Below are 26,570 nucleotides of genomic sequence, written 5' to 3' on the forward strand. Positions count from 1 at the left end.
GTGGCCACCAGTTCACAATTACTCCCCTTTCTCTGGGAACTGTCCATGAGATATAAGTGTGGTTACCCACACACAACTGGTTAAACAATATGGTCCAGCCTCTCTGACCTAGACTGATCCACAAGTGAAGATCTGACCTCAACTGGGCCTCCTGTGCAGAGTCATCTGGTGAGACACTTAACTACTTTACCCTACGGAACCAGAAATGAGAACTTCTGAGGTTGAAAGTCCCCTGATCCCTGCCTTGCCTGAGTCCTGGATTCTATGAGATACCCAAATATTCTTGCAGTATGCCAACACCACTTACTTTTTTCCCCTAAGCTAGCCAGAGCCAGTTTCTATTCCATGTAACCAAAAGAATATTAATCAAGGCAATCCAGCACAGAGCCCAGCGCATAATCCCTGGATACTCGGCACTTGTAAATTCTTCATTTCCTCCACCATAGTAATCCACATCCAAAATGGGAACACTCTTTGATTTATTTTAAGGAATGTTAAAAATATAACTGAACCAAAGCCCCTATTGTCTAACAAAGCCAAGTAAATCACAGATACCTAAAACTATGAACAAACAGTGCCCTATTTAGAACTTCTCTGTCACTCAGAATCTGGAGTAGAGGTTTAAACTCAGCTTTGCTAAATGCTGATTCATGTTCCAATTCAAAGGAGCCTTGCTCAGTGATTGCTCTGAAATTAAAACCAGAACAATGTCCCTATGATTGGTGTTATTCTGCACTGAGTCAAGCATCTATAATGACTTTTTTTTTAATCCGGCAGTTAAACTGAATGGAATCAGGAAATGCTATCTATGCTTTAAAAAACAATAAAAGCAAAAGAATTATCTGTTCACCTAATTTAAAAGATAGCCTTTGCATATTAAATCCTGAACAAGGGGGGTGGGGGGGAAGCCATATGTAAAAACCTGGAAAACATTAAAAAGCCCCAAGAGAAAAAGGCAAGTTGGATCAAAGCATTTAGCTCCTAGTCTTCTGTTTACATACCAGCAAACAACTCTACTGTGTCTCCAAAGACTCTGCTAACAAGAAGCAGAAAGCCAACGTGTTCTGAGTCCATGGGCCACTTACTTGTAGCATCACCACCAGCATCACATTAAGTGGGCAGAAACTATATGAGCACTGCCAGCTGGGACAGCCAGAATTTGTTTAAGCCCGGCAAAACTAAAACCGTTCCTTCTATTTAATTGAAAACTAAACACATTTTCATACACCTCATCTGCCACAATGCAGGGGCTACTTGGGCATCAGTCATTGCTCCATAAATAGAAGGAAAAGTGCTGGTAAAATTTCCCTTGCTCTTCTCTAGTTTTCTGTTTTCCTTTTCTCAGAAGCATCCATTCTCAAGTTGATGACCTTTATTTTTTTTTTATTTTTTTTTAATGTTTATTTATTTTGAGAGAGCATGACCAAGGGAAAGGCAGAGAGAGACACACACACACACACAGAATCCAAAGCAGCCTCCAGGCTCTGAGCTTCCAGCACAGAGCCCGACACAGGACTCGAACCCATGAACCTCAAGATCATGACCTGAGTCAAAGTCGGATGCTTAACTAACTGAACGACCCCAGCGCCCCAAGTTGATTCCCTTTAAATTGTACCTCCCCCATCCCTGCATGTTACATACTGGACTTTCGTATGGAGTATTTATAGAAGCAAATATTTTGTGTTAATTGTCATTTTTAATTAATCTGTGTTCTTAGTTTTTGTTGTATAATCTCTCCTCCATAAGGGAGAACACATATCTGTTTCATTTATTGTGTCTTGAAGGCATTCCATAGTGCCTAGCCTGTGGTGTGAACTTCGTATATAATTGTGAGTTCATAAATAATTGAATCAGTCAAGCAATCGATCATTGCACTTGTAATATAATAAATCAACTAATTCTGAGATAGTGGAGTCTGACTACTAATTTAAAGGACTGGCTATGATTACTGTATTTCCATTTTTTAAATGTTTTTATTCATTTTTGAGTAGGGGAGAGGCAGAGAGAGAGAGAGACAGAATGCAAAGCAGGCTCCAGGCTCTGAGCCTTCAGCACAGAGCCCCATGCAGGGCTCAAACCCGTGAACCTTGAGATCATGACCTGAGCTGAAGTTGGACGCTTAACCAACTGAGCCACCCAGCCACCTCTAACTACTGTATTTCTAAATGAAGGTTTGGTAGGAAAGTTACCTCTCATAAAACAGTAACCAGCCTTCAATGAATCAACAAAACTTCTAAACACTCTAAGGTGAATTCTGTACTTCCAAATGCTACTGAAATGACTAAATCACTATATCATAGCTACTAGAATGCAGCTCAATTAATAGAGATGTGCTACCCAAATTTAGAAGCTCTTCTAAGGGTGGGCGGAGGGAAGAACATCTGGAAAATGATGTGTGGAATAATTTCTTACGGTTCTAAGAAGTGCCTGGCCCTAAGAGTAAGAAACAGCTGTCTGTTGAGTGGGAGGTAAGGTAAGTGTTAGCCTCACTGGTCATGGTCCATCAGGTTTCGGTTACAAAACGAAATGAGGAAGAAAGGCTGGAGAAGAGATTGCTCAGGGTTCTGTGATCAAGAGTAAAAGATTCAGAGGGCCCCATTGGAGTTGTGGTTGAGAGGAGAAGGAAGGTGTTTAAGAGTGGAATAGGTCAGGGAATGTCCAGAGCAATGTGGTGTGAGAGTCCTGATCACAGAATCCAAAGAATATCTGATAGGCTTTTAAAATCCACCTCTAACTCCCATTTGTGAAATGAGCTGGTCTTGTATTTTTGAGAAATACACAGCAATCAAAAAACAAACTCATTCAAAAGGTAGGAAAACTTGACTCAGTCCTGGCAAACATTCGGTTCTCAGAAGTCTGGGAGCTGACTTAAAAAGAAAAATCTGAAGCCACAGAATGTACAAATCACTAATTTCAACAGAGCTCAGATACTGAAACAGATTGTAGAAAACTTGGGTCAAGATATAGAAGTAATGAATTTTGAGTTTTTGCTCTTTCGCGTTGGTGCTGTTCTGTAAAATCCCTGGTAACTGCTAGACACCAGGGAAAGCACTACCCTGTAAAGTATTTTTATCTTTCTTTTTGCCTGTTTTCCATAACAACCCAAAATGTAAATATTTAATTTAAGCTATAAAAAATTTAAACAATGATTCAGGTAGTAAAATTTTAGTTCTTGTCTCAGTGAGCTGTTCTTTAAAATCCATCCTATGTTATAAATTGTATAGGCAAACCAGTATGTTTTTAAGCAGCACATATTTCTCTTGCACTTTTCTTTTTGTCTCAGAAAGCAGGGGAAGAACTCTTGCACTTTGTATCAAATGAGAACTGTTTTTGAAATGTTGGTAGCCGTTATATAAAATGAAGTAAACTAGGTGGAAATATCAAATCAGACTTTTTAGAAAACTCTGGTCTGTTCTTTCAAGACAATCCAGATAAATAACCAGCTAGCTAAAGTTGTTGAAAAATGAGATTTGTTCACTTTTATATAAACGAAATTTTGTCAGTGTCAGGGTAATCGACCTAATACAACCCTTTGTTATGCTGGTAGTTCCTCACCTGAAGGAATTTTGTGTTCAGAAGTGTTTTCTCCCTATTCCTTATCATTTGAGATGCATACTCTCTATTAACACATATTAAGTAGTCTAAAAATTCTGCATAACCTATAATGCAGTGTTGTATGCACCTTCACCTTAAATGTAACAGGGCCAGTGCCCTACTTGTTTTAGTCTCTCTTTCTATGTGATCCCATCTGATTCCCTGGCTTTTTATATATTGCCCGTATGCCGAAGACCACCAGATTTGTGTCTCCAGCCCAGTTCTCTGAAGTCCAGAGCCCTATCTTCAGCTTCCTACTTAATATTTCCACTTGATGTGGTACTTCGCGTACTAAACCCAATGCTCTTCGCTCTTCGCCACCACCCCTCCTCTGCTACTCGGAGGTCTTTTCTCTATCTTTTGTAATATTTCCCATCTCAGCAAATGTCAATATCATCTCCTCCTTTCTCTCTTTTCTCCCTGCTCGCTCCCTACCACAAAGTCAGTCCTGTCAGTTTTCCTCGAGGGTTTCACCTGAATCTATCTACTTTTTCCCATTCATTTCACTACTACCTCCCTGACCAAAGCCTTCGTTATCTCTTGCCTAGACTTTTAAAATAGTCTCCTAAGTGATCCCTTGCTTCCGTTCTTGCTCCCAAATAATCAGTTCTCCACATTACAACTAATGATCTCCTAAGACCTAAATTTATTGAAACAACTAATGTCTCTGTGGGAAAACTCATTCATAAGTTCACTTTGAATGCTAAGAATGTAAACAATGTAGTAGGGATAGAATGAAGTCGTCGGTGGTGGTTTGTGTCATTGCGGCAGAGATACTAACAGGATGAAGTACAGATGGTAAAAGCACGACTGGGTTGAAGACAAGGAGAAAGTTGGTAAATGAATGGCTAAGACACCTGCAAATCTCCAGTGGGTATGTATGTACCTGGGAGCCAGCTGGTTCCCTTTTCACCCTCTTTTCTTCTATATGGCTTCAAGTTTGACCTGCCTGCCTCTCTTTACTGTGACTTATTCTGCAAAGCAGAGTGTCTTTCCTCGAAGGTTTACTGTGGAACAGAATTCAATAGTACAAATATCCACAAGCTCTTATGTAATCCTTTCAAGATTGGTTAGGAATTTTATTTGTGATGGTGGGAGAAGTGGAAGTAGAAAAGATACCCTTTTTAACCCCTAGCCCTTGAGGTAAAGATAAATCTTCATATAGAATTGTGTATGCAGCAAAAGAATATGTGGCTTCAAGCTATTCTGTGCATTTTCTGACTGAGTTAAGGTGTAGAATAAACAGGGTCCAGGTACAGAATAATGAAAGAATAGCCCTGGCTTGGGGCACAAAGGACCAACATTTTCTCAGCCTTAATTATCCTTCTGGGGAGGAGGGACGGGCTTCTCAGCCCTCATGAGAAGAGCTTATTTTCTCCTTGCCATGTGGCACCACCAATCTCACCATTATGGTGAACATGGACAAATAATGAGAAAGGAAGCATAAATAAGATGGGATAGGTATCATGAGGGATAAGACATGACAAAATCCAAGAGATTCCAAATAGGAGCAGTAGAAAAGAAAAGAACCATTTCACTGCCTACTGCTTGCCTTAGGTAACAGTTTCAGCCTGTCCTTTCTTGAAGAGCTATTCTAATGAGTATGCAGTTGACCAGTAGAAATACTTGAGAGGTGCAATGTGTCAGGTAACCCTTGGGCAATCAACTTTTCTTCACCAAGCAGAGATCACTGTCAGGTGGCCATGCTTCATTCCTTTATAAAATCGAGAACATGGAACCACAACATTGGAGCAATTCCATTCCCATGAAGTAAGTCAAAACAAGGAGTGAGAGTAGAGGCACAAGACAGTATTCAGTCTTACATTTTGTGCCAGAAGTATTTTTACAAACTTCTTAAGGAATAAGAAAAATAAGGGGAATATATGTTAGTATGCTCAGTGAGAAAAAAATTATAATTGAATACCTTGACTGTCAATCATTTAGCCAGACTTCCTGATAGAAATTATGGAGATGATGGAAACTGTATATTATATATGCTTTATGTAATGATAGTAGCCACTAGCTGTATGTGACTCTTGAACACTTGAAATATGGCTAGTGTGACGGAGAAAACGAAATTATTTCATTTTATTTTGTTTTAATTAAATTTAAATTTATATAGCCAGCTGTAACTAGTAGCTACCATATTGGAGAGAGTAAATCTAGAAATTCCCTTGCCAGAGGAGAAGGAATGACCAGGTTATTTTTTCCCTGATCTTTAACAAATTTGCTTTCTTATATCCTTTTTAAGATTGAGAGTAGGCATGTCACCAGTACATAGGCATGTGAAACACTCTAAGAAAAGGTATGTCACCAGAAGGCTGGGAAGACTGTGATTGATACGTTATCTAATTTTATCATGAGTAAAGGGTAAAAGAGACTTTATTGAATAATCCTCCTCCTAATGTATCACTCTTGGGGCTAGGAACATTTCTAGTTTAGTGCCTACAAGTAGAAGGGATTTCTCTGATCTTTGGCCAAAATTATCCTAAAAATCAGACACTCATCTTGTAAATTTGAGGAACCACTATAGAATCAGTCTTGGCCTGCTTTTGCAAGTAATGAAGATCCATATGGCTTTAACTTTAAAAATTAAGCAGATTGAATAACTTCATTATTCAATTAATTTAGAATAACTCAAAGTATTCATTATTCAGAAATTAAATAATAAGGATTCAGACTTCCATAATGGATATTTGGTTAATGAAAAATAATGTCTTAGTTATGAGTCTTCAAAAATATTTTATTCACACTCTTTTTCTAATAGAATTTGTTGAGAAGTAGCTTTTCACTTAAAAATAATTTATTGAGCTCCTATTTTGTGTCATGCATTGTGCTAGACATATTACAACTACTTAATGCTTTTTAAAGAGGAGGAGGAAACTAAGGCTGAGAGACATTCAGTAATTCACCAGTGATCACAGCTTGTCAAGTGTGAAGCTAGGTTCCAACCCAGGACTGCCTGATGCCAAAGCCATGCTTTTCAGAAGGGAAGATACTTTCTTTTGCCAGCTACATTCGCCTATTTCATTTAACCTAGCCACTCAAATCTCTTTGGATTCACTTTTGTAATATATCTCCCTTTAAAGGATGCTGATGATCTTTCTCAGTACAAACTTTAGGCACAGTCTCTTGGCAACCTGATTATGCTGAGTGGTGTATCACCAAAGCCTCTACCAAAGCCTGTGGCTTCTTGGAGAGTCAGGGTTTATGCTGATGGGGCAAAGTGGTGGGAAAATCATTTCCCTTCTAAGCCAAATTCCCTTTGATTACTATTGTTTACCTGGTGGGAAAAGATTTATGTTCCACAACTCAAGTAAATCAATACTACTTAATACTGGGATTTAGCCTATAGTTATATTAGCTAAATGACAAGAAAGCCTGGCTGGAATATAAGGAAATCAACAAGCTACAAGCTTAGCTAATATAAATGTAACAATAAAGGTTTTTCCAAAAAACTCATCTTCTCCCTAATTCTAATCAATTCTCAAATCTCCGTCCAAATCAATAACATAATAGCATGATGAGCATTATAACCTTACATTTCAGCATAGAAAATAGAAATGACTGAATCAACATAATCTAATTCTGTTCTAAATCTTAGTCGTAGAGCACAACACAGAGCCAAGAACCACTAGCTCCTTTCCTTGAATTTTACCTATTAATTGAAACTGATACAACCCACCAGTGATATTAACATCAGAAACTACATCACGTATTAAGAATTTGGAAATATTCGATATTGTCCCCATTGCAAAACTTAACGGAGAGAAGATTTGTGTTCTTCCCTTTTATAATTTATCACAGTTTATGCAGGATGGAGCCAGGCTGTCTGGGTTCAAGTTTCACATTCATCATCTATCTGCTTAATATATAACCTTACCATGCCTCAGCTTTCTCACTTTTAGAAAGACAATAGAACTCCCTAAGGTTGTTAGAGGGTTAATACATGTAAAGCCATTAAACCAATGTCTGACTTGTAATTAAGAGTTTGTTCTGTATTCATAAAGAAAAAGAAAGTGCTGTTTACATGACCTTTAAAATTTCTCATTATTTTTTGTTAATATTTTTCATATTGATGGAATGTCATTTTTTAACTTTTAGAAAACTTGTGTTATGTTGATTCATTTGTTCTGACTGATAGTTTTTCTTTTCTGTTAAACCATAGCTTAATTTATTGGAAAGGTATTTATGATCTGTCATCTTTCAGCCAGATGTCCCTTTAGCTTCTAAGAAGCTTAGAATTCTGAGAAACATCTTCAGAGAGGGAGCATAATAACACTTTACTGAATGACTTTTTCTTCTGGTGGTAGCAAATACTTTGAGAATTCAAAAGTGCTCTTCAACTGTTCTCTAAAATTAAACTGTGAACATCTGACTGCCATGCAGCCTCCATATGTCATTGTTGTGATTGTCTCAGGTGTTTCCCTTGAACAGAGTTAGTCCCTCAATCTCTTCATTTTCCTCCCCTCCTCCTCCCCTTCTCCTCCCCCACCCTTCTCCTCTTCCCCCAGTCTGCTGCATTCCTGTCTGCTGTGAAGAGTGGTGACAAACACTAATCTGAACTAGACCACAGTCATATGAAGTCAGAAGGAGGACTTGGCCTTGTCTCAAACCTAAAGCAGAGGGTAAGGGTGGAAACTTCTGTCTTGTAAATAGCGAGCCACCCAGAGCGTAAGCCCTGAAAACATGTAAATAACACTAAGTCCCATAAGCTTTATTCCTCAATTTTGTCATGCTACCTTTGCCAGCTAGTTTGACTGAGTATGATTTGCAATGTTATTTTATTGAACATTTTTTGACAATTTGAGTACAGTTTTGAATGTAATATTAAATCCTCTTCTGGCTTGGCAGATTGCAAAATTGCACGCTCTGTCTACACATCAAATTCTAGGTCTGGAGGGGAATTCAGACTTGATCTAGTCCAGCACATACAGAAAGTACTGCATTTGAGCTTTCCCATAGCACATGGTATTTCAAACTATCCTAAATTACATTCATACAAGAAGATTAATTATAATATTGAAGATGCTTTCACACAAAAGTTAAAATTAAGCTTGGCTTCCATTTCTTACAAATTCATGCAATTTCTTCTTCAAGGATCACTAGCCAACTCTAATGGCTGAACCAGTAAGTTTAATCACACCTCTGTGACTGAGGAGGAAACTATCATAAGTTATGTTAATAATTTAGTTCTAAATTCTTTGTGTCAGGCTTGGGATCGGTCCAGTTTTTAATCCATGAGGGATCTGGTATTGAAAAAGTCCCAGAGAAAAGCTCTTCTGAACAACTCTGAGTCAACTCAATTCTGGCAACCATTTTATAGAAGTTCTGTGATGACCAGAAACTATACTGGCACAATACTTCCAGCTTTGGCCTAGCATGAATTTAAATCATAATTACATTATGTTAGAACATTTTTCCTAGAATTCCTCAAGGAAAAAACATATACAATCAAAGGAAGGGAAAATGGCTTTAATCAAAGTCCCAGTGATTGTAGACCATATATTTCATGCCAGAATGAAAACTTAGCTCAGAACATAATTTAATCAGCTTACTATTGGGTCTCCTATCTTCCCAGTTCTATTATTATTTGTATTTTTTATTTGGATATCAATTGACAAACAAAAGACTGCTTTAAAATATTAGATACATGTTGTTTTAAAATAAACTCACATTGACTTTTAAAGTTAGCTGTAGTTAGATTAAAAATGTATTCAAGCTGGAATTTTCCTTCATAATCATCACCTAAGATCTGTTATTTTTTTACGATTAAGTAGTTTCTTCATCAATTTATTTTTCTTTATATTTCTCCCCCTCTTCAAAGAAGCTTATTGCTTCTTATGTGTTTCCTTGGAAACCATTTAAACTGTATCATAGAGACTTCTGGTCTTATTGTATCCAGTTCTCTTCTGTTTCCGGGACACAGAGTGGACTATATTTCCCTAAACCACGAGAGTAAAGTGGAGCAGCGCCACCATCTAATAGTCTTCATCATCGGCTTCACAGAAGTGATATGTGTCACACCCATGCCAAACACATCTAACTCTTGATGCCAGTCCCAAGCTCTCTTCCCATGCTGGGAGGCAGGGGAAGAGACCTGTACTGAGACTGTGGATCTACAATACGTAGCTGACGCATGAAGGACAGTTGGCTTGGAGGGTTGCCTACATCCACAACTGATTTTAATTGAATGAGAACTAAACCAACTGATTTAATTGAATGAGAACTAAACCTTTTTTTGTGTATAAGTCACTGAGATCTGGGAGTTTTCTGTTATTGCAGTATAACCTGGTCTTTTATTTTTTTATTTTTTTTTTTTACCACTTATTTATTTTTGAGAGACACAGAGAGGCAGAGTATGAGCAGGGAAGGGGCAGAGAGAGAGGGAGACACAGAATCTGAAGCAGGCTGCAGGCTCCGGGCTGTCAGCACAGAGCCCGATGCGGGGCTCGAACTCACAAACCGCGAGATCATGACCTGAGCCGAAGCCGGACGCCCAACCGACTGAGCCACCCAGGCGCCCCTAACCTGCTCTGTCTTAATAACCGGAGGAGATAAACCTCAGGAGAAAATCAGGCCTGTTTACATTAATACTTCCTTGAGAATCTAAGACCCTTGAGAATCTCTGGGTCTTGTTCCAGAGATCAGATCAACTTCAACGATTAGTATTTTCCAGTGTCTCATGTTTGTAGGCACTACACAAGATACCCAGAATACAAACATGATGAGGATACAAACCTTTGCTATGAAAGCACATGCCAGGGTTACGTTTAACTGTTCAAAGTTGGAAAATTTTACTAAACACTTTTACTCTTGCCAAAAAAAGTGTATTAATCTGAAAGTGGCGTGCATACACACACACATACATTGGGTGTATGTCATATATTGTCATGCATTTGCTCTGTATGAATGTTATAAATATATGTGTGTATATATATATATATATATATATATATATATATATATTTGAAGGGGTACAGGCAGAGACAGATACAAACCACCACATTCTTCAGTTGATCTTTCACTACATTCCAAAATCCAGACCCTGGATTATAAATAAATTTGTAATCAGTGTACTTGTGATCTATCTGACACTATCTTACGCAAAATAAAAAATGGCTCCCAGATAAAGGGAAAATTGCATAATTCATTTCCAGCTAGTCCGTAACTGGTAACTTTCCTTTTCTTTCTTTTGAAGGATGGGTTGAACTTGTCTGAAATGAATTAGTGCAATAAGAAAAAAAATGCCATTTAAAGTTTATTTATACATTGTATTAGCAATTCTTTGTACTAACGCACAGATTCTATTGAATTGCTGTTAATGCCAGAAAACTGCTATTTAATCACATAGATGTTTCATGGTTGCACCTCAGCCTATGTCTAGCCTTGGTTTGTTCCTGGGTGCTGACAAACATACCCTTCATACTTTATGTGGGTGAAAACATTAATTAATGGAAAATCTGGGCTTAGCTTTTCTTCATTTAGTTGAATAATCTAGCTCTTGAAATTATCAATACTAAAGAGAACTATTAATGTTTCTATCGTACTTTTCATGACTAAGGTGTTTTTATTTTACATGCATTTTATCCCTATGATACCTGCTTGGAGTGGCTAATGGTGTTATGCTACACAGTAGGAAACTAAAACTAATGACCTTTTTTAAGTCACACAGGTATTAAATGAACAAACTATCATCCAAACTCCAGTTTGTGCTCTGATGACATACATCATCACATTTTTTAATATAAAAAAATCCTTCTGCAAATATTTTTCTTTATACAATATTCTTCTTTAAGCCACAAGGATTGAAAACTCCAGATTACTCTTGGAAATGCCTAAATAACCTCTAATAGCATTTCTGGAGGGATAGTCTGTGAATCGCCCACATCAGAATCACTGGGGATACCTGTTAAAAATGCAGATTCCTGTTTTTTTACCTAAACATTCCAAATCAGAATCTTCTGAAGAAGGCTTCTGAAATTTTCATTTTTTAACTTCTGTTTCAGATTATTTCAATACAAATAAAGTTTAAGAATTTCTACTGAAACTTCTACTTAAATAATGAATTACAATCATTATTCCTGAGCACTGTTACAGAGACGACTCTGACCTTATCAAAACAATACCTCAGTAAACCCCCTTATGTATGTTTATGCTTCACCTATAACAAGAACCTGAACAGGGAATTAATTTTAACTAATGGTGGGAGCCAAAGAGATGCAAATGGTAAATGAAGAGCAAAGGGATAATGAGAGGAATCATTTTTTTCTTAATTTGATGTATAATTTGAAGAAACACTGAACATAAATATACTCAAGGGTAAAGTTTTTTAAATGACATTGAATGTTGGCTTTGCAAAATATTAAAAAAGTGTAGATTCAGGGATTCTGCTAAGGAAGAATTTGAATATACAAATAAAGATGAAGCAGGTGGCTGGTGGGGAAGTTAGGCAGGAGGTTGTCTATCACTGGATGGAAAGAAGAGAAAGAGGGGTGTGGAGAGCAGCACTTGAAAAAAGAAAGTAACCTTTACACACATTCTTTAAACCCAAGGTTAAGTGGTAGTATCCTGTTTTGCAGCTTCAAAATTTGAGTCACAGAGAAGTTCCACGAATTGCCAAAGGTCAGTTGGTTAGTCAATGGCAGAACCAACCCCATGCTCCAGTGACTCCAAACCCACCGCTTTTTCCACCTAATTATAATGCAGTTTCTTTTGTTTTAAGCCTTCCAAACAGTTTTCAGCCCATCTGAAGATATCATATCTAAGTCAGTTCGAATTAATGTGGCAGGACCTTGGGTAACCACATTAGTATTTTTGAGCCTTCCTTACTATTTTTTCTCTTCAGAATAATTACAAACTGCTGTGTTTTAATTACAGTGACTTTTAGGATGCTCTAGATTTCTTCCAAACAGTTGGTTTTTGTAATTTCTCCCTCTATCTTTTCATCACAAAAATTCTAAACTCTCCTGCACCCCAGTGGATTTTCTCCTTAAGAAGAAACACTAACTGATGTAGTCCATCTGAATGGCATGATGGAGGTGCACAGAAATATTCATCTCTGTTGAATATGAGATGTAGATGCCCTCAGGTAACTCTCCTTCTTTGAAAGCGATGTAAAGCAATATTGTTTTCAAAGCCACTTGGAGGCAATTTACAGGCAAGAAACAAGGTGGTCTGCGTAAAAACAATAATTCCTATTTCCTTGTGTTATCTGCATGTCGCACAACTCTGTAAATTATTCATAGAAATAGAACTTAGGAAAAGGTAGTAGTTCTACAATATTCTGTGATTAAAGAACCACTGAGCATCCCTTACTTGGTTAATGGTTAGTATCTATATTTGTTTATAAAGAAATATAATGTAGCTCTAATGGAATGGCTCCTATAACACAAAAAGAAAACAGCTAATTGTATTACGAAGGCAGCAGGGCCTTTCCACCAATGACCCAAGAGACAGTTTTTTCTTCCCATTAAGAGTCATCTCCCTATGACATATTTAGTAAAGAAAAGAGACTATTTAGTTAATATTTGTTTCTGAATCATCCCTGATTGCTGCCTCACCTGAGATATGTAGTTCTCCTCTCTCCTCCTCAGTGTGTCACATCCACATTGTCAAAGGATGGCCAAGAAGAGGTGAACAGGGGCCTTACTTGTATTGATAGTTCTGTCATTTCTATCTTCTTCTCTTTTGTTGTTAAGGTATAACTGACATGTAAAAATTTATACATATTTAATATTTACAACTCAAAGAGTTTGGGGTAATCATACACCCGTGAAACCATCACTGCCATCAAAGTCATAGACATACCCATCACCTCCCAAGGTTTCTCCTAACCTACTTTGTAATAATAGTAATAATGGTAATAATAATAATAATAAGTCTTTATAATAATAATAATCTACTACTGTATAGCAAATCTCTAGAACTTATTTATTTTACATAAATTAAACTTTACAATCTTTATTTATCACGTACCCATATTCCCTTAGTCTAAGCCCTTGGCAATCAGCATTGTACCCTCTGTTTCTATGAGTTTGACTATTTAAGGTTTTTGGTACAAGTGAGATCATATAGTATTTATCTGTCTCCCTATGTCTGACTTATTTCACATAGTGCAATGTCTTCGGGGTCTATCCATGTTGCTACAAATGTTAGGACTTTCTTCCTCTTTTAAAACTTATTCATTTGTATGTATATATCAGATTTTCTCCATCCATCTATCGGTGGGCATTTAGGTAGTTTCCATATTTTGCCTATTGGGAGTAATGTTGCAGTGAACATGGAAGTACAAAGTATCTCTTTGAAATCCTGATTCCGATTCCCTTGAATAAATACCAAACGAGATTGCTGGATTTTGATGACAGTTCTATTTTTAATTATTGTGTCATTTCCTTGTTTACTGCCATCTCATAAAGTTATAGACAGGTAGCTGGCTGTTCTTAAGCTCTAGTGGAAACAAAAAAGAATTGTGATGTATTACAGGAAAAAAAAATTGACCATCCACTTATTATTTCCATAGTCCAAGAAAGATTCCCCAAATTAAGTCTTTACAGGCAGTATACTATAGCCATTCCTGTTCCTAACCTTATTTCTTGATTTCAATTTTACTTTTCTCTCCCAAATATAGTGTCTTTCTTTATTGCTTTGCTCCTTGAAAGCAACACCTACTTTTTGGGAAATTTCATTCATTCACAGGGGGTTATCATCCCAGGATTCATTCACCAAATTCATCAAATTTCTTAAAGTCTAAGCTTATTCTTGGAACCGCTAAGAATTATACAGTAAACACAACAAAATTTATGAGCTGCAACAAAAGTGATGCTTAGAGTGAAATTTATAGCATTGAATGCATATATTAAAAAAGAAGAAAGATATAAAATCAACACTCTTAGTTGCTAGCATAGGAAACTAGAAAAAGAAGAGCAAGTTAAATCCAAAGTGAGAATAAAAGAAATAAAAATTAGAGCAGAAATCAATGAAAATGAAAATAAGAAATAAATAGAGAACACTAATAAAGTTAAAAGCTGATTATTTGAAAAGAGCAACAAAACAGTAAGCTTTTAGTCAGGCTAAGAAAAAGAGAGGACACAAATTGTTAATATCACAAATGAAAGAGGGGTCGTGACTATAGATCCTGTGGATGTTAAAGAAACCTATGAACAACTCTTTGTCCACAATTTTGACAGCATGAATGAAATAGTCCAATTCCTTGAAAGACACAATTTGCTCAAACTGACACAAGAAGAAATAAACAATGTAAACAGGCCAATATCTAGTTAAGAAATTAAACAAATAATAACGTTCCAAAACAATAAGCACCAGGCCCAGATGGGTTCACAGCGAATTCTACCAAAGATTTAAGAAGGAAATTATACCAATTCTCTACAATCTCTTTAAGAGGATAGAATCACAAAGAATATTTTCCAATCCATTCTAGGAATCCAGTATTATCCTAATACCAAAACCAAACAAAGACATTACAAGAAAACTACAGACCAATATCTCATGAATATAAATGCAAAAATCTTCAACAAAATATTAGCAAACTAAAACCAAAACAGTTTAGAAAGAAACACAATGACCAAGTGTGATTTATCCCAAGTATGCAAGGCTGATTCAACATTCAAAAATCAATTAATATAATCATTATATCACATGCCACTGATGATATCACCATTAATCATATCAGTAGATGCAGAAAAAGCACTAGATAATATCCAGCACTCATTCATCATAAGAACTCTCAGCAAACTAAGAACAAAGGAGAACTCCTTCAACTTGATAAAGATATATCTACAATAAACCTAGAGCTAACATCACACTTAATGAGGAACCCAAATTTTTCTGACTAAGGTCAGGTACAAGGCCAAGATGTCCTCTCAACCACTCCTTCAACATTGTACTGGAAGTCCTTGCTGATGCAACAAGACAAGAAAGGGAAATAAAAGGCATACGGATTGGAGAGGAATACATAAAACTGTCTTTGTTCATAGATGACAAAATCATCTGTGGAAAAAATGTGAGTCAACAAAAAAACTTCTGGAACTAATAAGCAATTACAACCAGGTCACAGGATACAATTTTAATATACAAAAGTAAATTGCCTTACTATATACCAGTAATGAACAAGTGGAACTTGAAATAAAAAAATACAACACCATTTACATTAGCACCCCCCCAACTTGAAATACTTAAGTTATAAATCTAACAAAGAGGTAAAAGATCTCTATGAGGAAAACTATAAAACTCTGATATATGAAATCAAAGAACTAAATAAATATAGATTCTTCATGTCATGGAAAAGAAGACTCAATATTGTCAAAATGTCAGTTCATCCCAATTTGATCTATAGATTCAATGCTATCCCAATCAAAATCTCAGCAAGTTATTTTATAGATATGGATAAATTAATTCTAAGGTTTACATGGAGAAGCAAAGGATCCAGAATAGCCAACACAATATTGAAAGAGGAAAACAAAGATGGAGAATTGACATTACCAACTTCAAGACTCACTATAAAGCTACAGTAACAAGACAGTGTGGTGTTGGCAAAAGAATAGACAGATAGAGGGGTGCCCGGCTGGCTCAGAGGAGCATGCAAATCTTGACCTTGGGGTTATGGTTTCAAGCCCAATGTTGGCTGTAGAGATTACTTAAAAATAAAATCTTAAAAAAAAAAAAAAGAATAGACAAATGCATCAATGGAACAGAAAAAAAGCCCCAGAAGTAGACCCTCATAAATGTAGTCAACCGATCTTTGACAAAGGAGGAAATGCAATAAAATTGAAAAAAGAGTCTTTGGACAGAAAAGGACATCTACAGACAAAAAAAAAAAAATGAATCTAGGCACAGATATTCCCCCTTTACAAAAATTAAAATGGATTACAGACCTAAATGTAAAAATCCAAAACTATAAAACTCCTTGAAGATACCATAGGAGACAAAACTAGATGAACTTGGATTTGGTGATGGCTTTTAAGGTACAACACCAAAGGCATGATCCATGACATAAATAGTTGGTAAGCTGGAATTCATTAAAATTAAAACTTCTGCTCTTTGAAAGGCAATGTTAAGACAATGAGAAGGCAAGTCACAGACTGGGAGAAAATATTTGCAAAGGATACATTGGCTAAAGGACCATTATGCAAATATAGAAAGAATACTTAAAACTCAACAATAAGAAAACAAACAACCCAATTAGGAAATGATCTAAAGGCCTTAACAGACACATCACCAAGGAAGATATATAGATGGCAAATAAGCAAATGAGAAGATGCCCTACCCTGTGTTATCAGAGGAATGCATATTAAAACAATGATGAGATACCACTGCACACCTATTAAAATAGCCAAAACCTGGAACACTGACATCAAATGCTGACAACACTCATTGCTGGTGGGAATGCAAAATGATGCAGCCACTTTGGAAGACGATTTAGTGGTTTCTACAAAGCTGAGCATAATACCCTTACCATACAGTCCAGCAACTGTGCCCCTTGGTATTTATCCAATGGAGTCAAAAACTCATGTCCACACAGGAAACTTGCATGTGGATGTTTATAGCAACTTTATTCATAATTGTTAAAACTTGGAAGCAAACAAGATGCCCTTCAGTAGGTCAGTGGATAAACTGTGGTAAGTCCAGACAGTGGAATATTATTCATTGCTAAGAAGAAATGAGCTCTCAAATCATGAAAAGACATGGAGGAAATTTAAATGCATATTAGTAAGTGAAAGAAAATCTGAAAAGGCTATATACTGTATGATTACAACTATGTGACATTCTGGAAAAAGCAAAACTATGGAGACAATGAAAACATCAGTGATGAGGGGGACAGCAGGTGAAGGGGAAAGTAACGAATAGCACAGAGGATCTTTAAGGCAGTAAAAATAGTCAGTATGATACTCTAATAATAGATAAATATCATTATACATTTGCCCAACCCTTGGAATACAAAGAGTCAACCCAAAGTAAATTGTGGACTTTGGGTGATTATAATGTGTCCATATAGGCTCATCAATTATAATAAGTGTACCACTCTGGTGGGGGATTTTGGTAATCAGGGGGGCTATGCACGTGTGGGGACAGGGAGTATTTGGGAAATCTCTGTATCTTCCTCTCAATTTTGCTGTGCAACTAACACTGCTTTTAAAAAACTTAAGTCTTTTATATAGAGAAAGAAAAAAATGAGAAAAATATAAACTACAGACTTTGTAATGCTGCTTCCTTAGCCTCACAAATTCTGGTCACGGATTTGAATCTATCCCCTGGATTGGCCTAATTAAGCTCTCCTATAGATGTTGCCTTTCCTACCAGTCTCCATGGTAGGAGAGGTAGGAGGTGGACAGGCTTCAGTTCTGAGCCGCTCTCACTCTCCCATCATGTTCTCCCCTGTCTCTGCAAAGGCGAGTGAATTATAGATAGGCCATACTAATGCAGGCACTGAAGAAATGAATTAGTTCAGTTAATAAGTTAAGAAGTGTTTGTGTATGAATCCTTAGTAATATGATCATTTTATGATGCTATAAAATCACTTCTTGCTATAAAATCACTTGCTTGAAACATAAACATGTTTCAAGAGGAATCGGCAAGGTCAGAAGATTGCGCTGGGATTTGGGTGAGGTTTCAAGGACGTGTGTTCAAATTTGGTAAAGATATTGGAAAAAATAGCTTGGATGTTGCCATCATTTAAAATAAACTGTTGGGGGGCACCTGGGTGGCTCAGTCGGTTAAGCGTCCGACTTCAGCTCAGGTCATGATCTCCCAGTTCAGTCCGTGAGTTCAAGCCCTGCGTTGGACTCTGTGCTGAAAGTCAACTCTGTGGCTCAGAGCCTGGAGCCTGCTTCAGATTCTGTGTCTCCCTCTCTCTCTGCCCCTCCTTGGCTCATCCTCTGTCTCTCTCCCAAAAATAAATAAACATTAAAAAAAATAAAAAATAAATACAAAAAAAAATAAAATGAACTGTTGGGGAACTTGGGTGGCTCAGTCAGTCAAGCATCTGACCTCAGCTCAAGTCGTGATTTCATGGTTGGTGAGTTTGAGCCCCACATCGGGCTCTGTGCTGTCACCACAGAGCCCACTCAGATCCTCTGTCCGCCCCCCCGCCCCCGCTCTTTCTCCACTCGTGCTCTCCTCCTCTCTCTCAAAAATAAACATTAAAAATAAATTAAAAAAATAAAAATAAATTTTAAGGGAGAACAAGCCTCCCCCACGTCTCATGCAGCCTTCCATATGGAGGGAGCTTACAAGTGTAACTTCCATTTCTCTTTGCCCCTTTAGTGACTTGGCTCAAGGCAGCTACACTGGTTTTGCAAATTGGTAAATTTGAGGTAAATCTAGTGGTGACTAATAACCCTGTCCTTCTTCTCTTTGGAGATGAGCATCTACCTGAGAACTTGTCTCCACTGTTCTGCCTCACCAGTGAGAGGCCTGGCCAGACCACCACTACTGCCACTTATTTGACACCTTGACATTCAGCTGGATCTCACCCTGAGCTGTGTCTTCCAACTTCATTTTAGTCACTGGCCTTTATCTCTGCTACTCCCATGTCTGATTCTTCAAAATACTTATCACTCTCACATGGAAGCAAGATGCTATTTTATTAGGTCCCTGGCCCTCAAAGTCTCTGTGGACTCTAAATCTTCTTGGGAGTCTAGTAACTACAGCACTAGCTCACATGATGGAGATAAAGAGGATCTAAGAAGTGTTGCTTTTCAAGGTTAATACTCTTTATATTGGGTAGAACACACAGTAGGTGACTCTTCCTTCAATCCCACATAAACGGATGAGACAGAGTCTCCAGTCCCCAGTCAGTGGTACAGACATAAGAAAGACATTGGCTGGAAGGCCTAAGAGGGGGAGGTTAAGGCTTTAGCTGAGCTTTAAGGAAAGGGTGGTACACACATTCCAAAAAGTGCAGTGTGCTATTAATGGAAAAATAAGCACATCAAGCTGGTTCTGTTGCAAATATGTATTTATAATTACATCCTGTAAGTAACTGAGAACTCTGTCATTACACTAAAAAATGTGAAACCTGCTGGAGCAGTCGAGCGCACGGCACGGCAGCGGCTGCAGCATCAGCCAGTTCCGTCTCACGCGCTCCACGGACAGGACAGCCCGTGGTGATGTTCACCATGAGCTTGGGAGACGGGTTAGCACTAAAGAAAAAAGACAGAAGCTCTAAATGTTGATGCCAACACCCGGGCCTCTCCGTGCGACCGCAGCCAGCGAGCAGGCTAAGAGAAGACGGAAGCGACTCTGAGAACTTAAGAGAGCAGTTGCTTGACCTGCGCAGGGCAGCCCGGGTGGGAGCTGAAACTCCGCCCCGGGGCTCACCACCGCCCCACGGGAAAGCCGGCTGCAGAACAGACATGCGCACGCTGCGCTTCGGCAAAGCCTCGGAGGCAGGCCCTGGCCCGGTTGTGAGCCGCCGACCCAGGCCCTTAGGTAAGCACAGGAACGGGGCTCATCCCCAACAGGAGGCAGTAAGGGAACAAAGTCGCGTGCAGGAAAGCACTGGAGGTGCTCCGAGGAGGCAGGTGGGGGAAGGGTTCTGTCTATACACCATGGTTAGCCTTGGAGAGTCACCTGAGGCCACTAGCTCCCATGAACGGCGTGGGCCCCTGTGGCGCCGTGACCGCACTGTTTCTCTCAGCAGCCCACTGATGGTGCGGAGGTGCTCTTGCATAGTTTTTCTGAGCAGGGTAAAGTGTCCGTGCTGAGCCAGTCACACGCTCTGGCTCAGGCCTCCTTTTGCTGAATATCAGGCACTTGCATTGCTGCTGACCAGAGACCTGCCTGCTGGTGTACGCTGGAGAAAAACGAACGCCAACACCAACCTTCCGTTTGGGAGACAGGGGAGCCATTTACAGGCTCCAGAGAGCTTTCCCGTCCCTCTCATTTCCTCCTCGGGTCCCATCTGGTGCTGCTCAGGCACAACTGAAAGATCAAATGCTGGCAGACCACATCTGGAAGAGTGTACATCTGGCACTCTCACCCACACCATCTCCCTTCCTCTCACCCTCACAGAACTAAAGATAGGGAGTTAGGACACCTGCTTCCAAGCCCCGGGCCTGCCATTGACTGAGTTCGAGGGCAACGTCATGGGATCACTTCTCTGGGCATAACTGTGTATGAAGTGATTTCTGAAGATCCTTCCAGCTCCAAGATACGTATTTTTATTTTATTGTTTTAAATATTTACCATTTTTGTGAGGTGAGGGGTAGAGCGAGAGGGTGAGAGCAAGAGAGAATCCCAAGCAGGCTCCATGATGGTAACACCAAACCCTCCGTGGGGCTCGGTCTCATGAACCCATGAGATCGTGACCCGAGCCAAAATCAAGAGCCTGAGGCTTAGCTGACTGCACCACCTAGGCACCCCTCAGCTCCATGATACTATTATCCTGTGACAACCTGGAGAAGTAGACAGAATATTGATACCCTCCATGAAAGTGGAGACCCTGTTGTTCAGAGAATTTAATGATTCTGACCCTCAGGTTACCCACATGGTAAGTGGGTATGTCTCTGAACACTTCATGTAGTGTTTTTTCCACTATATCACACAGACGTGTGTATGAGCACACACACAGATTAACCGTGATCTGCTTCACTTTAGCTCAGATAACTAGACGCAGATGAACAAATTCACGCTTTCAGTTAAATGACACTAATTACTTGGACAGTATGTGGCTAATTAGATTTCAGGAATTGACAGCTTGCAGACAGAATTTGTCCTAAAGGCCCATTTTATTTGGCTCCCAGAGTGTTTTCTATGTATTAAAAAAAAAAATATGTTGCTCTCTCTTCAATTGGGCATATTTTACAAAAAAATACACATTTTCAAATTCTCTTCAACAGATCTGGCAACATGACAATAATTGGCTGAAATGGGGTTGTCATATTGTCCTTTCAGTTAGTGTTTTTCAGCCTTGGCATTATTGACATTTTGGGCTGTGTGATTCTTTGTTGTGGGGAGCTTTCCTTGTATTTGGAGGTGTTGAATAGCATCCCTGTCCCTCACCCGCCTAATGCCAACAGCTGTAGCCCCTTCCCACTGTGTGACAACCAGTTGTGACATTGCCAGATGTCTCCTGAAGGGCCAAACTGCCTCAGGTTGGGGGGTTGGGAAACATTGCTGTAGGCATTTGACTAGTGAACCCTGGAAAGCAGAATTTTCGAGCCAGCAAAGATGGAATGAAACCTTCTCCTTTTATGGAGTAGGAAACTGAAGCCCATCCAGAGATGTTAAGTAACCTACCCAAGGTGGCACAACTAGGACAACTAGTGAAAGTGCCAGGACTGGGACCCAAGTCCTCTGAATCCTTGTGCAGTGCCCTTTCCCCTCAACCTGCTGCCTCCCACACTACCCATTGCCTGCCAGCTTCTACCTGCTCTCCTTGCTGGCGGGATGGTGGCTTGTTGCTCTCCCACATGTGCAGTCTGGTCCCTGCCATTGGGTTTGGGTCACGTGGAGCAACTCTTCACTTACATGGAACATCTGGGTCTAGGCAGTCCCTGTTGTCTCACTCAGATAGAAAGGGGGATTTCATAAACATTACTTTATTCTCTGTTCCAGTCACTTGACATAGGATTTTCCTCATTCCCAGTCTGGTTAGATCACCACTCTCTTCTGCATTCTTCTGCATTCCACAGTTCCTCTAAAGCCACTTACAAAAGGTGCCGCCAGAACCAAATGTTTGTTTGAAGTCATTTGTCACTCTGAAAACCCCTCTGGAATGTAGTCATTATACAACAGTTGGATGACATTGTTTATACACTTAGGATTTGTTTCGCCATCTCCAGTCTCGTCCTTTTTTTGATAAAATCAGTTTAAGAACATAGTACTGATTTCCCACAAGAAATATTTTCTTTTTAGAATAAAAGATTCCTCTGATGTCAGAAAGTTCCCGCCAAGGCTCACTGGACCAGGAGCCTCCAGTGCTCAGGTTTTCATTGTGGCTCTGCCACATATGGGCTAAGCAAATCTGTAGCTTTCTGAACCATAAAACACTGAGTTCGGGTGGCCTCTTAGATCCATTGAAGCTCTCACATTGAGTTCTGTTCTTATTTTATCATTAGTTGAAGAGTTCATGTGAAATTTCTCCCTTTATTGAGTCCTGTTCTGATTGGTCAGGCTATTTCATTTTTGACAGAGAAAGCCCCAGAGCCTATCTTAAAATATTATTCCTTTCCACACCCACAGGGTGACTTTTCCATGGTTTAACTTGAAATTTTTCTAGTTGTTGGTGAAATACTATCTTAGTACTTAGTACTTTGCCAAATGGTCAAGTAATTTTCACTCGGGGTATGTCCTTCTTGGATGTCCTGCCGACTGTAAGAATCATTCGAGTGAGGAATGATGGCATGAGTCACCCTCTCTCCCCCCACCGCCATCAATTCTCCCTCCCAATATGGTAGGACATGTCTTATGTCATCCTGTATTGTGATCTGGAGTTTATGGAACACTGCCACGTGACCACCCACTACTGCAGAGTCCCACTCTGAAGTTTGTGCTTAGTGTTATGGTTTCTATTCTGGATATATAACTCTTTGGCATGGTTTCCTACTGTCTTGGCTTCTGATTGTCTTTTCCCTTCCCTTCCCTCTCCTTTCCTTTCCTTCCCTTTCCTTTTTTTCTTTTCCTTTTTCTTTTTCTTTTTCTTTTCTCTTTCTTTTTTTCTTTTTATTTCTCTTTTCTTTCTTGGAACTTGAGGAAAGACTCCTTGCATGAAAGGTAATGATAGCAGCATGGCAGTGTATACAAAGGATATGTGAGTAATGTCCCCCTGTATAATGTTTTGGGTAGGCTTGCTCATGAGGTATGTTTGCACCAGTGGACAAGGGGAAAAAATTCACCAGAAGGCCAGATTCATGAATTGAAGAAATGAATTGGGCATTATGGGCAGACTACAATTTGGACTCCCCCAACACACACCAGATGGTGCATGTAGAGCTGAAAGACTGCTCACCAGTGATCACCTGATCGGGATTGGTTGGGGGACTGGGCAAGGCTGGGCCCACAGATGAAGCCTTCACTGCCTAAAACCCAGCAGGGCCAGAAGGCCAGTGCAGCGCCGGTCGCTCTATTTCCAAACCACAGCCACTCTTAATCAGACCCACGTTGTGAGTCTCTGTGTAGAGATACATGCACCTTTTTCTTTTGTCTCTATATCAAGAATGAAATAAAATCAACTTATTTAAATTTTTGCTTATTATAAAAAAAACACATTACTATCAATTGAACATTGACTTTGTGTCAAACATTCTACCTATATTGTTTTGAGGATAGTTGCTAGCTGTCCTGGAGTATGTATACTCTTTTGCTTTGTTAGCAACACAAGTCCTGATTTTTTTTTAATTTAAATTCTAGTTAGTTAACATACAGTGCATTATTGGTTTCAGAAATAGAATTCAGTGATTCATGACTTACAACACCTAGGGCTCATCACAAGTGCTCTCCTTAGTACCTGTCACTCATCTAGCCCATCTACCACCCACCTCCCTCCATCAGCCCTCAGATCTCAATCATTAAGAGTCCCTTGTGGTTTGTTTCCCTCTCTTCCCAACCTGCTCACCCATATGATCACCTGTTTTTTTCTTAAATTCCACATATAAGCAGAAGTATATGGTATTTGTCTTTCTCTGGTTGACTTATTTCACTTAGCATAATGCACTCTAGCTCCATCCAGGTCGTTGCAAATGGCAAGATCTCATTCTTTTTGATGACTAATACTCCATTATATACATATACCACATCTGTATCCATTCATCAGTGGATGGACATTTGGACTCTACATAGTTTGGCTGTTGTTGATAATGCTGCTAGAAACATTGGGGTGCACGTGACCCCTTTGAATCTGTATTTTTGTATCCTTTGGGTAAATACCTAATAGGGCAATTACTAGATCATAAAGTAGTTCTATTTTTAGTTTTTTGAGGAACCTTCATGCTGTTCTCCAGAGTGGCTACACCAATTTGCATTTCCACCAGCAGTGCAAGAGGGTTCCCATTTCTCCATATCCTCACCAACACCTGTTGTTTCTTCTGTTGTTAATTTTAGCCATCTGATGGGTGTGATGTGGAATCTCATCGTGATTTTGATTTGTATTTCCCTGATGATGAGTGGTGTTGAAGTTTAGCTGGGTACGTGGCATCCTGGTGGAAGACTCTGGCTTGTAGTTTGTGGTACTGATTGTTGTGACCACATGACTAAGTGCTAGCCAATGGGATGCGAGCAGAAAGATATAAACAACTTACAGTTCATACCCTTAAATTTAGGGTAAGATTGTGCCCTTCCCTTCTCCTTCTTTTTCACTGGCTGGAATGTAGATTTGGAGACAAGAGTTGGGAATAGACAGTTTAGCCCTGAGGTGAAAGCTATGTGTTGAAGATGCAAAACAGGATCCGAGGAGCCTGGCCCCAAACTGGGGAGCTATGCTGTTAACTCTGGACTCGTTCTGTTCAGACTGTATCATAAGAGAGAAAACATCCCGCCTCTTTTAAACCGCGGTTATTTTGACTTTTGTTATAATAGCCAGACCTGTTTTCAAACTCATAGTGGCATTCATTTTTATACTCTTTGTGCAAATGAGCGTGTACACCTCAAAGAGATAAATAATTTGCCTGAAATTGCTTATGGAACAGTCCCCTCAAGCAGCTCAAATATGATACTTTCTCTTAGAATTCCTCTCTGGTATGGAAATGCCAGTGAAATCATGCAGCTCTTTCCCCACACCACAAGAATAGCCAAATCTGAATGACATGTGCATCCCGGAGCATCTGCCTGGCTGAGTGGGTGAGGGTACGTTCTCTGTCAGCCTCCATCCTGAAGTCCCACCACGGCAGAGGCTGAGTTAGTTTTGAGGTTCAGATAACCTATGTAGTAAGTCAATAAATATTTCATAAAAAATGGTCGTCTTCACTTAGTATCAATTTCATTACTAGCATTTTATCCTTAAGGGCTATGTTTGGAGTTTTGTATATTTAAAACAAAGTTATTTAGCACCAGAACAGAGATTATGTTGCAAGATATTTTATTTGCTTATTTAACATTTTTAAATATTGTGTGCTCGCGAGGTTTGGGTTGTGATAGCTATCATGGTATCTCTGACTTGTTTTGTTTTGTTTTTTTCTTTCAGGGCTACTGAGGTCCTTACTTAGGAGATTCCAAAAAGAGATATGACCGCCAGCGTTTCTTCAGTCCTCTCTGACAAAGAAGACGATGCATCTTCATGGTGATCTCAGCGCTTCTGATGCCATTTGGAAATTCGGAAACGGCTCAATTATATCTGTGAGCCATAACTTACTCATCTCTGAAGCTGTTTCCAGGTAAGTCAGAATCATGATGGCAAACAAAGCGAGAGGCAGAAGGAGACATTTCTTCCACTTCTGCGTATGAGTGGGAGTGACTGAGTCATGAAAGCCAAAGCTGGGAATGAAAGCAGGGACCAGATGAAATGGCAGGAAAGCCAAGATAGCAAGGAGGGAGGGATCAGGGGTCAAACAAGCAGGGAACCAACCAGGCTGGGGAGGGTTCATCTGCACCAGCTTTGAAGCTTTTTGAAGTTGGGGGAGAAGGAAAGGGTTAAAAGAAAATTTAGAGAGCTTTACTTGATATGAATATTTTACTGAATGAGAAAAAAAGGTCACCGTCAGCAGTGCTTGAGACCCAAAACTGGTACGAAGTTCAGAGGCATGATGTTATAGGATGGCTTATAAACTGACAATGAGGAAGTTGCTTAACCTTTACAGTGATTGGTTATTATGGTGGGGGTTTCCAGATGGCAGGGGATTGGTTAAAAGTGCTTTTCTTATACCATTTTAGGAGGACATTTTAAATTTCTGTTATGATTATCAGTGGCATATACAAGAAATAACCTAAGGTAAGTTTCATGTACACTTAGAAAAGAAGCTGCATTTAGTTTTGCTTATTTGGCATAAATGGTTCTGTTTGCTTGGGAGATAGATGTTCAAGGC

General features: G+C 39.1%; 1 protein-coding gene across 10 annotated transcripts in view; it reads left to right on the forward strand.

Moving 5' to 3' along the window:
• The window catches only part of CCDC91 (coiled-coil domain containing 91), a 389,726-nt gene that overhangs the window by 350,722 nt on the left and 12,434 nt on the right, over window positions 1–26,570 (forward strand). For 8 of the 10 annotated variants that reach the window (XR_006600611.1, XR_006600614.1, XR_006600612.1 and 5 more), the window contains exons 13-14: window positions 25,733–25,922; window positions 26,419–26,476. The gene's annotated coding sequence lies outside the window, so the exon portion shown is untranslated. The remainder of the gene's footprint in view (window positions 1–25,732; window positions 25,923–26,418; window positions 26,477–26,570) is intronic. The other 2 variants (XR_006600610.1, XR_006600615.1) reach the window with 1 other exon arrangement.

This window comes from Felis catus, chromosome B4 (genome assembly GCF_018350175.1).
Source record: "Felis catus isolate Fca126 chromosome B4, F.catus_Fca126_mat1.0, whole genome shotgun sequence".
NCBI lineage: Eukaryota > Metazoa > Chordata > Mammalia > Carnivora > Felidae > Felis > Felis catus.